The sequence below is a fragment of the Eriocheir sinensis genome, chromosome 41 (genome assembly GCF_024679095.1).
Source record: "Eriocheir sinensis breed Jianghai 21 chromosome 41, ASM2467909v1, whole genome shotgun sequence".
Classification (NCBI taxonomy): Eukaryota; Metazoa; Arthropoda; class Malacostraca; order Decapoda; family Varunidae; genus Eriocheir; species Eriocheir sinensis.
In genome coordinates this window covers 13844794-13859076 of record NC_066549.1, presented here as the reverse complement: position 1 = coordinate 13859076, position 14283 = coordinate 13844794, and the positions used below count along the sequence as shown (strand labels likewise).

The following is a 14283-nucleotide window of genomic DNA, read 5'->3' as shown; positions in this document are numbered from 1 at the left end:
TCTCTCTCTCTCTCTCTCTCTCTCTCTCTCTCGCCTCCAGCAGTCTTTACCACCCTGACACTCGCCTCTTAACAGCATCAACACACACACACACACACACACACACACACACACACACACACACACACACATACACATACACATACACACACACACACACACACACACACACACATACACATACACACACACACACACACACACACACACACACACTCAGGTTCTCGTAATTTCCTTAGCGTCCCGAGGCTCAAAGGCCGCTGGAGAACACTAAAACCATTCCAGCTCTCTTACAGCTCACAACGGCCCTTCTAAATGAGTTCAAAGGGTCTCTCTCTCTCTCTCTCTCTCTCTCTCTCTCTCTCTCTCTCTCTCTCTCTCTCTCTCTCTCTCTCTCTCTCTCTCTCTCTCTCTCTCTCTCTCTCTCTCTCTCTCTCAAACACACACGCACAACGAACGTACTACATATAACAAACCACAAGTACTTCACTAATCTAAAGCCTCTTATGCTTGTTATTTTTTGCCGTTCCGGATTTCATTGTTTCTCGTTAACATACGCGGCAGGTACGTATATTTTTTTACAGTAACGGAGGAAGCTCAAGGGCAAAAGAAAAAGTATAAAAAGTTCCGCTATACTATTAACAAAACGTGTGTGCTCAACCTCTTCCACAAAATCAGAATAAACGGAATTCTACGTGTGTTCAAAAATGCTGCTGAAAATGCGTAGAGTTTTACACGCTCGAGTTATTTTTCATTAATATCTAGGGGAAGTTCTCTCCTGACATCGGGAAAAAAAGAGGTGAATATCAATGGAGCAGAGAGCACTGACCTCTGTCCTACTTATTTGACTCCCTCCATGTGCTGGGCTTAACGGGTGACTAACTTGGCATCGAATGAAAAAAGCGAATAACAGCAGTAGCCAGCACCAACCTCTGTCCCACTAATTAGACTCCACCTGTTGGGCTTAAGGAGTGACTGACCTACGCACTACGCAGCACTAATAACCTCTCTCCTACTTATTTTGACTCAACATGCTGGGATTTAAGGAACAGCTAATGAACGTTTTAACACAGTGTAGGAAATGTGACAGGAACTCTGTAGGAACTGTGACAGAACTGATTTTTACGTGTAGGAGATGTGTTGTTTGTCTGTAGGGAATATATCACTACTCTAAAACCTGTTGAAATTGTTGAGGTGGTGTGAGAAATGCGTATAGTGTAGGGGCTGTAGGAAATATGCCGCACCTCTAAAATGATGCGGCCCGTTCCACCCGAAGTATACTCTCCAATACCCAATACTAAAGAGATATCCTGTATGCCCTTCTTACTTCTCTTTATGAACACCTAACATTATTCAAGGACCTTTCGTAAAGTGTTTTATGTTTGGATTAGAAGCTTTCGAACCCGTTGTGTTGAGCTGCAGAAATGGCCCCCGTGTGGTATAGGGAAAAAAGGAGAACAACGTAGCCAGCAACACCAGGCAACACTTACCTTCCCTGGGCGTCGCGTCGGTGTGATGAAACCCGCGGCGTGATTAATGGAAGTTCTCGTCACAGCGCAACTTTTCCTCCCCGCCTTCTTCTTTCACCTCTCATCATCCTGTGCGTTATCTTATTTTTTTCCTCCTGTCCTCCTTTTCCTCCTCTTCTTCTTTCTTTTCATGTTCTCTTCCTTTTCTTGTCTCACTTTCTTCTTTCGCCTCTTATCTTCCTGTGGTCTATCTTATTTTTTTCCTCCTGTCCTCCTTTTCCTCCTCCTCTTCTTCTTCTTTCTTTTCATGTTCTCTTCCCTTTCTTGTCTCTGTCTTCCAACTTGTCTCACTTTCTTCTTTCACCTCTCATCTTCCTGTGCTCTATCTTATTTTTTTTCCTCCTGTCCTCCTTTTCCTTAACCTCTTCTTCTTCTTTCTTTTCATGTTCTCTTCCCTTTCTTGTTTCTGTCTTCCAACTTGTCTCACTTTCTTCTTTAGCCTCTCATCTTCTTGTGCTCTATCTTATTTTTTTCCTCCTGTCCTCCTTTTCCTCCTCCTCTTCTTCTTTCTGTTCATGTTCTCTTCCCTTTCTTGTCTCAGCCTCTTCCAACTTCTCCTCTCTCCTCTTTCTTCTTTCACATTTCATCTTCATGCTTTCTGTCTTCTTCTTTCCCTTCTTTCTTGTCTCCTTCCTCCTCTCCTTTTCTTTCGTTTTTTTCTTCTCCATTCTGTTCCAGCTACCGCCACGCAGCTCAGAGCCCCGCACATCTGTAAACAACAACAACATTTCATTAAATACCACACCGCTATCAATACACCTTTTTGTTATGCATACTGAATACAACAACGCATCACATAAAGTTTACCACAATTAGCTAGCAAGTCTGTTTGTTAGATAGGTAGGTATTTAGTTACTTTAATTGTTAGGTACCGGTATTTAGCGAGTCAGTAAGTCGGTAAAAATGTTCGTTCGCTATTCAGTTAATTTGTCAGTTAGTCAGTCAGTGAGTCAGACAGCAAGGCAGTTCGTTCGTTCCTTAATTACTTAGTCAATCAGTCAGTTAGTCAGCTATACAGTTATATTAGCTTTCAGTTAGTTAATCAGTCAGTAAATTAGGTTAGCCGGTCAGTGAGTGAGTGGGTGAGTGAGTGAGTGAGTGAGACAGTCAGTCAGTCTATCTGTTTGTCAACTAATTAGTTCCTCAGTCAGCCAGTCAGTCAGCTAGTCAGTCATTCAGTATGTCAGTCAGTCAATTATCTAGTTAGTTGGGTAGCTAGTCAATTAGTCAGTCAGTCAGACAGTCAGTTAGTCAGAAAGTTGAGTAATTAGTTAGCTAGTTGATTATTCAGTCAGTCAGTCAATCAATTTGTTAGTTGCTTAGTTAATAAGCTATTTAGTTAGCTCGGTGGTTAGTTACATAGTTAGTCAGTTAGTCAATCTGTAAGTCAGTCAGTCAGTCAGTCGATCAGTCAGTTACTTAATCAGTGAATCAGACAGTCAGTCATTTAGTTGACTAATCAGCAAGTTGGCCAATTAATTACTTTATCAATAGCAAAAAAAAAACAAAAAAAAAACAGTACACTTTATAATAAACAGGTGAAATTCAGTACACCATAGAAGTAAAATTCGTTGATCTATTTTATTTGGTCGGTCATTTTATTAGCCAGTCAGCCATTTAGCGTTTACACCACATGAAAGCACAATATCCTTTATAATACGCTCCCGTAATAAAAATAATCATCCAATACAGTTTTTTTCCTTTCAACACCACACCCGCTAACCACGCCAAGCCATGCCAGAACAGGTCACAATAAACGTAATAAAATTTTGGCCCAACACGGAGGTAAAATTGCAAAACACAACACTTTAATACCCCGCAACACACCGCAACACAACACACTGCAACACAATACACCGCAACACAACACAACACATCAAGGCACTCCACAGCAAGCCACGCCACTATTCGGTTCCTCTGTCGTGGTCTTCAGGTACGATAGAATATTATACAACCAAGTGTGTGTGTGTGTGTGTGTGTGTGTGTGTGTGTGTGTGTGTGTGTGTGTGTGTGTGTGTGTGTGTGTGTGTGTGTGTGTGTGTGTGTGTGTGTGTGTACGTAATGCCTGGCTGGGCTGTTGTGTTTACATGCGTGTATGTATGCGTGTTTGATAAGGCTGTGTGTGTGTGTGTGTGTGTGTGTGTGTGTGTGTGTGTGTGTGTGTGTGTGTGTGTGTGTGTGTGTGTGTATCATGCCAGGGAGAGAGCAAGCGTGAGCGGGAAGATAAAGCATCAGTGAACACACACACACACACACACACACACACACGTACCCACTCACCCCACCACCCCCAACCTCCAAAAAACCACTAACATCAACTAACCACTAACATTAACTAACCACTATCAACTCCTCCTCCCACCACTACCACCATCACCACCACCACCACCATCACCATCAATATCTCCACCAGCAGCTGAAGGGTTTATTAAAGTCACCCACCACACCCAGCTAGATTGACTCCCCCACCCTCACCAGGTCGAGAGATAAGACATACACATTATCCCGCCAGCAGTTTTACTACCACATTATTTTATTTTATCGCCACTCCGGAGAAAACGAGGTCGAGATGGTGACGCGCTGCATTTTAATAGTATATGAAAGATGCATGACCTATTTTGATATCCTTATTATTATTATTATTGGTGATGGTGGAGGTGTTGTTGTTGTTGTTGTTGGTGGTGGTGGTGGTGGTATTGTTATTGTAGTAGTAGTAGTAGTAGGAGGAGGAGGAGGAGGAGGAGGAGTGGTGGTAGTGGTTGCAGGTTCAAGCAATAAGATATCATGTTCGATATTGATGGATGATATAATGTTTGTCAATATATGTACTTCTTGTTTTGATGGGGTGCTAGTGTGTGTGTGTGTGTGTGTGTGTGTGTGTGTGTGTGTGTGTGTGTGTGTGTGTGTGTGTGTGTGTGTGTGTGAGCGGAGGGGGACGCAGGGGAAATGTTGTTTTCCAAATGTTTTAAAAGCCAACAAGTTTGTGTCCGTGTGTGTGTGTAGTACTTGTTTGAGTGCGTGCGTGCGTGCGGGGCGTGTCTGCTCGTATGTAAGGCACGTGTTGTTTTCTCTTCTCTTTTATTTGTGGAGCCATAGTTGAGAATTAATATGCATGTATGCCTCTGTATGTGTGTGTGTGTGTGTGTGTGTGTGTGTGTGTGTGTGTGTGTGTGTGTGTGTGTGTGTGTGTGTGTGTGTGTGTGTGTGTGTGTGTGTGTGTGTGTGTGTGTGTGTGTGTGTGTGTGCATTACTTGACCTCGCATGACACCGGTAAGCTGAAAGCGTGCATGACACTCGCTGCGGAACAAACAAAAAAAAAGCCTTAGTTTGTGATCTGTCTAGGTCTGGTGGTGGTGGTGGTGGTGATGGTGGTGGTGGTGGTTGCTATGGTGAGAACTGCCGCTGTGGGAACTATGAGGGGGGCAGCAGCTGTACGTGCATGTATGAACTTGTTAAAAAATAGTTGGTGTATCGATGCTGCGGTGACGGGGGGTAGCGGAAGTGGTCTGATTGCAGTGGTCGTATTGGGAGTGATGGTGGTGGTGGTAGAAGTGCTGCTAGTGGTAGGGACAGTAGTGGGGATATTGGTAGGGGTTGGGGGGGGGTTCTGGTAGCGATTGTGATGAGAATGATGACGACCGTATTAGTGATGGTATCGTTGTAGTAGTGGTGGTGTTAGTGGTGGTGGTCATAGCCGTGGTAGTGGTGGTAATGGTGGGGATATTCACCGTGGAGGTTGTGGTGGTGAGGAGTGGTAGTGCAGTGGGGTGGTTGTGTCCTTGGTGGGGGGAGTGTCCGTATTAGTGATGATGACGGTGGTGGTAATGGGCGTGGCAGTGGTGGTGGTGGTGGTGGTAATGGGCGTGGTGGTGGTGGTGGTGGTGGTAATGGGCGTGGTGGTGGTGGTGGTGGTGGTAATGGGCGTGGCAGTGGTGGTGGTAGTGGTGGTAATGGGCGTGGTGGTGGTGGTGGTGGTGGTAATGGGCGTGGCAGTGGTGGTGGTGGTGGTGGTAATGGGCGTGGTGGTGGTGGTGGTGGTGGTAATGGGCGTGGCAGTGGTGGTGGTAGTGGTGGTAATGGGCGTGGTGGTGGTGGTGGTGGTAATGGGCGTGGTGGTGGTGGTGGTGGTGGTAATGGGCGTGGTAGGGGTGGTGGTGGTGTTGGTAATGGGCGTGGTGGTGGTGGTGGTGGTAATGGGCGTGGTAGTGGTGGCGGTGGTGGTGGTGGTGGTAATGGGCGTGGCTGTGGTGGTGGTGGTGGTGGTTTTGGGGGTGGGTGTGGTGGTGGTGGTTATGGGCGTGGTAGTGGTGGCGGTGGTGGTGGTAATGGGCGTGGTGGTGGTCGTGGTGGTGGTAATGAGAGTGGTAGCGCAATTGGGTGGTTTGGTGGGGGGTGTCCGTATTAGTGATGATGACGGTGGTGGTAATGGGCGTGGGAGTGGTGGTTGTGGTGGTGGTGTTTTTGTGCGTGGTAGCGGTGGTGGTGGTGGTGGTAATGGGCGTGGTAGCGGTGGTGGTGGTGGTGGTAATGGGCGTGGTGGTGGTGGTGGTGGTGGTAATGGGCGTGGTAGTGGTGGTGGTGGTGGTGGTGGTGGTGGTAATGGGCGTGGCAGTGGTGGTGGTGGTGGTGGTGGTGGTGGTAATGGCGTGGCAGTGGTGGTGGTGGTGGTGGTAATGGGCGTGGCAGTGGTGGTGGTGGTGGTAATGGGCGTGGTAGTGGTGGCGGTGGTGGTGGTAGTAGTGGTGGTGGTGGTGGTGGTGGTGGTAATGGGCGTGGTAGTGGTGGTGGTGGTGGTGGTGGTGGTGGTAATGGGCGTGGTGGTGGTCGTGGTGGTGGTAATGAGAGTGGTAGCGCAGTGGGGTGGTTGTGTCCTTGGTGGGGGGAGTGTCCGTATTAGTGATGATGACGGTGGTGGTAATGGGCGTGGTAGTGGTGGTGGTGGTGGTGGTAATGGGCGTGGTGGTGGTGGTGGTGGTAATGGGCGTGGTGGTGGTGGTAATGAGAGTGGTAGCGCAGTGGGGTGGTTGTGTCCTTGGTGGGGGGAGTGACCGTAATAGAAGTGATGATGACGGCGATGGTAATGGGCGTGGTGGTGGTGGTGGTGGTTTAGCTAAGGGGGCGGCGGGCGCAATGGTGGCAGCAAATACGGACACATAATCAATGACCACACCGTCGTGAGAAACAGAAATCGAAGGTAGGTGAAGCGGGAGGACGAGAACAGAGGCTGAATTATTAATGCAGCAACGATCACGGCGGCGGATGGGAGGCATAGCGGCGGCCGAGGAAGAGGCGGAGGAGGCACGGGGCATCATGTGTTGGGTGACGGAGGCGGCGAGGCGACCCACGAGGCACAACACTACACTGGGCAAGGGAGAAAGGGCGACGCGTGTTGTGAGAGAATGTGTGTGTGTGTGTGTGTGTGTGTGTGTGTGTGTGTAGCCTAGTACAAAGTTCTTTAAAATATAGGTCGCGGCTCAGAGCTGGGTAGCGATAGACATTTATTCAGGTCGTCACTTCTCCATAAATAGATAATACTTCTGGGTCGACATAAACTATTTTTAGGGGAGAGTGGACGCATATTTACACATAAGAAACTGAATACATTTAAGAAGGTATTCGTAGTTATGGTCATTGCCAGGGGTTGTTTTATGACCCTGCTAGTAGTTCGACAAAGCCTCTCTACCATGAACGTAAGGAAACACTCATGAGAACGTGTGTTACGTATTATTTTGGTCTTTAGAATTGATGTGAGAGGCGGAAGAAGAAACTGAATACATTTAACAAGGTATTTGTAGTTGTGGTCATTTCCAGGGGTTTCCTGCTGGTAGTTCGACAAAGCCTCTCTTCCATGAACGTGAAGAAACACTCATGAGAACGTGTGTTACGTATTATTTTGGTCTTTAGAATTGATATGAGTGGCGGAAGCGTCTAAAAATACCGGCCGTAATGCCAAAAGCCTTCAAAATGGGCCGCGAGTGCAAAACTTCGCAAGAAAACTTTCAAGAACACTAACTTCGAGGGACGACGCCTTGTGCTTCGTATACGACACGTAGCCGGAGAGAAAGAAAAATCAGGGAGCGCCAGCAAGACCAAGACCAAGACACGGCGAAATGCAGCGGGAGGGAGAGAGGGAGGGAGGCGGAAGGAATACGAGGAAACATCACAAACAGCGGATTAGGGTCGGTGCGGCTCTCACGGCCCGTCGACGGCGAACACAGGAGCCAGGCAACGAGATGGCGCCGGCGGAGTAGAGTGGGCCTTGGGGTACGGGAGGAGAAGGGGGAGAGGGGTAGAATACATGGGAGAAGAGATAGGGGTGTGTGGGGTGACGTAAGGGATGGGAGTGGGGTACAGGAGGGGGTTAACATACATGGGTGGAAGAGATAGGGGTGTGTGGAGTGACGTAAGGGATGGGAATGGGGTACAGGAGGGGGCTAACATGCGTGGAGTGAGGGATAGGGGTGTAAGGGGCGTTGGAGGGGATGGGAGTGGGTCGCAGTGGAAGGAGTGAGGCGAGCGCAGGTTCCTAGGTTCATTACGAGGAAGGGAAGAACCAGCAACCACACCCTATGGAAGGAAGGACTCTCCAAAGGTCTGAAGTACTTGAGGTCCACTGCTGTCCCCTTAAAGAAATCTTCCTCCTCCTCGTTTTTCATCTCTCCGTCCACCACCTTTTTCCCAGGCGCGCATATACATTCATTATTTTTTTCACTTATCTTTCTCTCCCTCTCCTCCTAACGCCATTAATTCTCTCCCTTCCTCCTAATCTTTTCCCTCCAGTTGCCCCTCTCCCCCTCTGCCCTCCTCCCTCGTCTTCCTCCTCCTCCTTCCTCTCTCTGGACCTCTCTTACCTTCTTCCGCCCTTCCTCCGCCACAAATCAGAATTAGTGTGCCGGCCTATATCAGAGTGAGAGTAGGAGAGAGATATATGAGGCCCTTTCTTCCTCCTCTTCCTCCTCCTCCTCCTCCTCCTCCTCTCTTTTTCTCTTATTATTCCTCTTCCACCTCCTCCTCCTCCTCCTCCTCCTCCTTCACCTGTCATCCTCCTCCTCTTCTCTTCCTGCTCCTCCACCACCTCCTCCTTCTCCTCCTTCACCTGGTCGCCCTCCTCTTCTTCTCTTCCTGCTTCTCCTCCTCCTCCTCCTCCTCCTCCTCTCTTTTTCTCTTATTACTCCTCTTCTACCTCCTCCTCCTCCTCCTCCTCCTCCTCCGCCTCCTTCTTCACCTGGTCGTCCTCCTCCTCTTCTCTTCCTGCTCCTCCACCTCCTCCACCTCCTCCTCCTCCTCCCGTCCAACTCGGTGTAGCCTTCAAGTGCACGATAGAAAAGTTCCCTTCAAGAGCTGAAGAGGCGGTGTAACGATACGGAGAGGGCTGTTCTCACTCTCCTCCTCCTCCTCCTCCTCCTCCTCCTCCAGTGCCCCTCTTCCCCCTCTTCCCTCTTTCTTGTCATCCTCCTCCTCCTCCTCCTCCTCCTCCTCCTTGTCCTCCTTTCTCTTCTCCTCCGCTGCTTTCCACGCTCCGCTCTCTTTACTTTTAATGGACGTTCTTTTCTTAATTCTCTCTCTCTCTCTCTCTCTCTCTCTCTCTCTCTCTCTCTCTCTCTCTCTCCCCTCCCCCCACCCCCACCCCCCCCATGGCGTAACGAGGCAACAGAGGCTATATATAAATCCTTCCACTCACAACCGAACTCATTATGAAAATGAGATTACGTCACGGCATTAAAATGATAAACGATAATACCACGAAGAAAGCCCGCGGGTACACGTATACACACACATCCTGCCATGCATACCTGCCCGCACCTATGTATCCGTCCTACTCACCTACTCTGGGGTACAGCATATATACTTACATACCAACATACATACATGCATACATACATACATACATACATACATACATACATTCATACATACATACATACATACATACATACATACATACATATACTTATACATACATACATACATTCATACACATACATACATACATACATACATACATACTTATACATACACATACATACACACATAGATACACACATACATACATACATACATACATACATTCATTCATACATACATACATACATACATACTTATACATACATACATACTTACATACATACATACATACACACATAGATACACACATACATACATACATACATTCATACATACATACATACATACATACATACATGCATACACACACACATACATACACACTTACATACATGCACACACACATATAGGTAAACATACATATTCACAAAATGAAAGAGGACAAGTTCTAATAAGCTTTGCTGATAATCGTTCCCTGAAAATTATGAATAAATTATTTTTCATAAAGGTGCACCGAAAATGAACCTGGAAATCTCCTTCTCAGGTAACAAATGAGATTGCCTCCATCCCCGCAAACTGGCGGAACGTTATGGGAAATGTGACAGTCCTTAACAAAGAAAATGTTGATAGCGGACCCAGCATGTTTAGACGCGCAATTAAGATTAACCTGAGAAGAGAGAGAAATATTTGGTAAGAAAATTACTGACAAGCATAATGAACTTGGTTGGCAAGTAAATCTTAATGTACAGATATACAGCTCTTAACAACACAAATAATCTTGACATGGAAAAAATTCACGGAAACTTAACTAAAATTTTGAATGAAGCTGCGTTTGTCGTATGATGTCTCCTGAGGACTAAACTTCTAATGGACACGTGCAGACACATGAACCTTCAGTCAGAAAGACGCAAAATAGAAACAACAGAACCTAAAAACTGTAAATAAATGAATGCAGAAGGACGTGAGGAAATTCAGCAAGAGGAAAATAAACTAACTCTTTCAGGTACCCGTGAAAAAAAAAAGAGGAAGATTAACAGGGAAGAACAGATGTTGGCATACTATAAGATGAACCAAGGGAGAACTTACGTACAACAGCAACGAAATAATAGCGGTCGTTGAAGAGTTTTACGGTCACCTGCATCACTCTGGGTAGGCGGTGGCCGAACTGGTAGCGTACTGGGCCCACATTCACTGCGTGATGGACGACGCGGGTTCGAATCCCTACGCTACCACTCGGATTTTTCTGTCACCGCCGAGTGGCTTAAAATTACCCACATGCTGTCCTGAAGACCACCCATCAACCCGGACTCTAGAGGAAGCCGTCCAAGCAAATCAAGAACGAGTTCCGGGGGGCAGCATGAGCCAATGCAAGATGGCGCCTGCGCCAGAACGGGCTGGGCCGACCATCAGGCCCCACCTGGAAGAAGCCAGCCGACCATCAGGCCCCAAGATGCCTACCGGCGCAATAGGCAACAACCTAAAAAAAAAAAAAAAAAAAAAAAAAAAAAATGACGTTCAGCCCCAAAAGGAAGCGAGAAGTCCCGGCAGTAACGGAACACGAAATTTATAGACACACTGAAGATTATTAATAAAGGGAATGCTCTCGAGGAAGATGGTAATCGTCTAAATGTTGTAAAGGACGCCAGAGAAAGTGCTGTAGGAAAACTGTCAAAACTTTATTAAATGTTTCCATGAAGGACCTTTTTTTTCGTATTGATAAATGTGCGTATCATCAGGCCCATATAAGTGTGTTGGTTTTGCATTCTTGGTCGAAAGTTCTACTGGAGAAAAAGTGAAGGCATTACGAGAAAATACATATACATCATTATGTTTTGCTCTTACAGGAATTGTTTTGTGTAAATAACCTCATTAATCTACTGCTATCATGTGCCGCAATGTGTCATGAATATGGTGATGGGCTCAGAAGTTTTATAATATCGCTTAAGAATATTGGATGTAAAAGCTGTCAGAAAAAAATAGAATGTTTTTTTCTTTTTTCTTGGCCTGTGCTGACTTTAAGTAGCAATAAACGTTAGGTCAGTGCACATGTAGTACACACCACCGCGGTATTACAACGCTCAATGTGCCAGACGAAGATGCTTGCCCACCTATTACTCAGGCAGATTCGCACTCGACCGTTCATTTGCAAAGCCCTGTGCTAACAACTGGCGCCAAGTTTCCAAATAGTACGCATGCAGCCTGTCGATCTGAAGTGGGCGTTTGATCCGGCGCATCGTGAGGCACACTGGCATCACCTGCACCTTCTTGGGATCCCTGAAAGGATTGCTGATCGTATTACTGTGACGTGCTCCGGAATTAAGGATGCTGTGAAGTGTGTGTGTGTGTGTGTGTGTGTGCATATACATACGTACATACATTTTTTTTTTTTACAACAAAGGAGACAGCTCAAGGGCACAAAAAAAGTAAACAATAATTTTAAAAAAAGCCCGCTACTCGCTGCTCACAAAAAGAATCCAAAGAGGTGGCCGAGAGAGAGGTCACACACATACATACATACATACATAAACATACATAAAAATACATACAAAGGCACATTCATATATATACAAACGTGCATCCATATACTCATTCACTCCTGTAATTACTCCTACAGCCTCCCAGAACCCTTCATACAGTTATTACTTCCCTCCATCCAATCCGCCACTCTCCCTTCAAACACTTCCACAATAAACAACCTCACACACTTTCTCCCTCACCCTTTTACCTTTCCATTAATTAACCTCTTCTACACATTTCCACTCCCTTTTTATCACTATTCAGCCTTCTTCTCCCCTTCCCATTCTTTCTCTTCAAACTCCATCACACAAAGCTAACCTGACAAATTTATTCCATCACCTCTTTAACCTTATTATCAGCCTCTTCAACACTCTTTCTCTTTCTGAATCTATTCGTTTAGTTTCCATTTTCTCCTTACATCTTTCTCTTCAAACGCTCTGACACTCATCAACCTCATTAACTTGCTTCCTCCCTTCTTTAAACATTCTTATAAGCCTCTTTTACACACCTTTATCCTTTCTGTATCTACTCTTTTAGTCTTCTACCTCTTCTACCGTCACTCTCTCTTCCAACATACAAAAAACCAACCTCATTAACTTGCTTTCTCCCTTCTTTAAACATTCTTATAAGCCTCTTTTACACACCTTTATCCGTTCTGTATCTACTCTTTTAGTCTTCTACCTCTTCTACCGTTTCTTTCTCTTCCAGCCCTATTACACAAAACCAACCTCATACAATTGCTCTCTCCCTTCTTTAAACATTCTTATAAGCCTCTTTTACACACCTTTATCCTTTCTGTATCTACTCTTTTAGTCTTCTACCTCTTCTACCGTCACTTTCTCTTCCAGCCCTATTACACAAAACCAACCTCATACAATTGCTCTCTCCCTTCTTTAAACTTTCTTATAAGCCTCTTTTACACACCTTTATCCGTTCTGTATCTACTCTTTTAGTCTTCTACCTCTTCTACCGTCACTTTCTCTTCCAGCCCTATTACACAAAACCAACCTCATACAATTGCTCTCTCCCTTCTTTAAACTTTCTTATAAGCCTCTTTTGCACACTGTTCCCTTTTCTGTATCTTCTCTTTTAGCCCCTTCCCACCTATTCCATATCTTTCTCTTCAAACCCCAACACACAAAACCAATCTTACCAAATCACTCCCAATCCCACTCTGTCTCGTTATAAGCCTCTTCCACTCATGTTCCACCTTCTTTCCCATTCTCCACACGACCCACACGCAGCCTCTGTCTCTTTCCTGTGTTCCTTATCTCTATGAATTAACTCCGTACAAACCTCTTCCTTGCACTTTCATATTCTTTGTATCTACTTTTCCTTCATCTTTCCTCACGTCTGCCAACTCTGCCTCCTCTTCCCTCATTCTTTAGTCACCGGCCTTTTCTCCCCGTTGCCAGATTATCGTACTCAGACTCTCAAGAGCTTAGTATTTACCGGTTTCTGACGCCTAACTATTGCCAAGAAACATCAGGAATTAACTATTTTTACGATAAATATAAATTAATCTCGTTATTGGGGACCAGGAGAGATTTTGGGTCGGAAGTCGGTATATATAAGAGGCTGCGTACGACAGTCTGGCAACGTTGCGGAGTTTCCCTCTAAACAAATCCAATCCCCCTCTCCCTCTGCCTTCTTTAAACCTTTTCCATCCACACTTCCATCTATATCTACTCATCCTTGCTTTTTCCTTCTGTTATTACGCCTTTCTTCATTCTGGCGTATCCCATCATCCATTTTAATTCCCTCTACACAATCCATTCCCTCTTTTCCTCTCCACCCCTTTAAAACCCTTTCCATCCACTCACTCCCCCAGTCTCTGTACCCACTTTTCCTTCCTCCTTCCTTCTACCACCAACCCCCTTCCCCTCCATTATTAGGTTTTTCTCATAATCAACTCATTCCTTCTTTTGCTATACATTTCCACAATCATTTTCAACACACTTCCACAATTTCTGTATTTTCTTTTTTCTTCCTCTTTCCTTCTGCCATACCCACCCTCCTTCTTTCCTGCATTTTCTATCATACATTCCAGTTTCTTTTTCATATTCCTTTTCCTGTACCGTCTTTAAAACCTTTTCCACATACTCCCACAATCTCTGTTTCTACTAATCAATCTTCTTTCCTTCTACCATCCTCCCCCCATTTTCTTTCCGGCCTTTTCTATCATATCATTCATTCCAGTTCCTTCTTTTTATTCCTTTTCTTCTACCTTCTTTAAAACCTTTTCCACATACTCCACCAATATCTGTTTCTGCTTTTTTTTTTCTTTCCTTCATCCATACCCCCCCATTTTCTTTCCGGCCTTTTCTATCATATCATTCATTCCAGTTCCTTCTTTTTATTCCTTTTCTTCTACCTTCTTTAAAACCTTTTC

General features: G+C 45.5%; 1 long non-coding RNA gene across 2 annotated transcripts in view; it reads right to left on the bottom strand.

Annotated features, from left to right (window-relative positions):
* Window positions 1-1025: 1025 nt before the first annotated feature.
* Window positions 1026-14283, bottom strand: part of LOC127009687 (uncharacterized) — an 82301-nt gene continuing 69043 nt past the window's right edge. For both annotated transcript variants that reach the window (XR_007762134.1, XR_007762135.1), the window contains exons 3-4: window positions 1834-2238; window positions 1026-1698 (exon numbers count right to left, since the gene is read on the bottom strand). This is a non-coding gene — a long non-coding RNA (uncharacterized LOC127009687). The remainder of the gene's footprint in view (window positions 1699-1833; window positions 2239-14283) is intronic.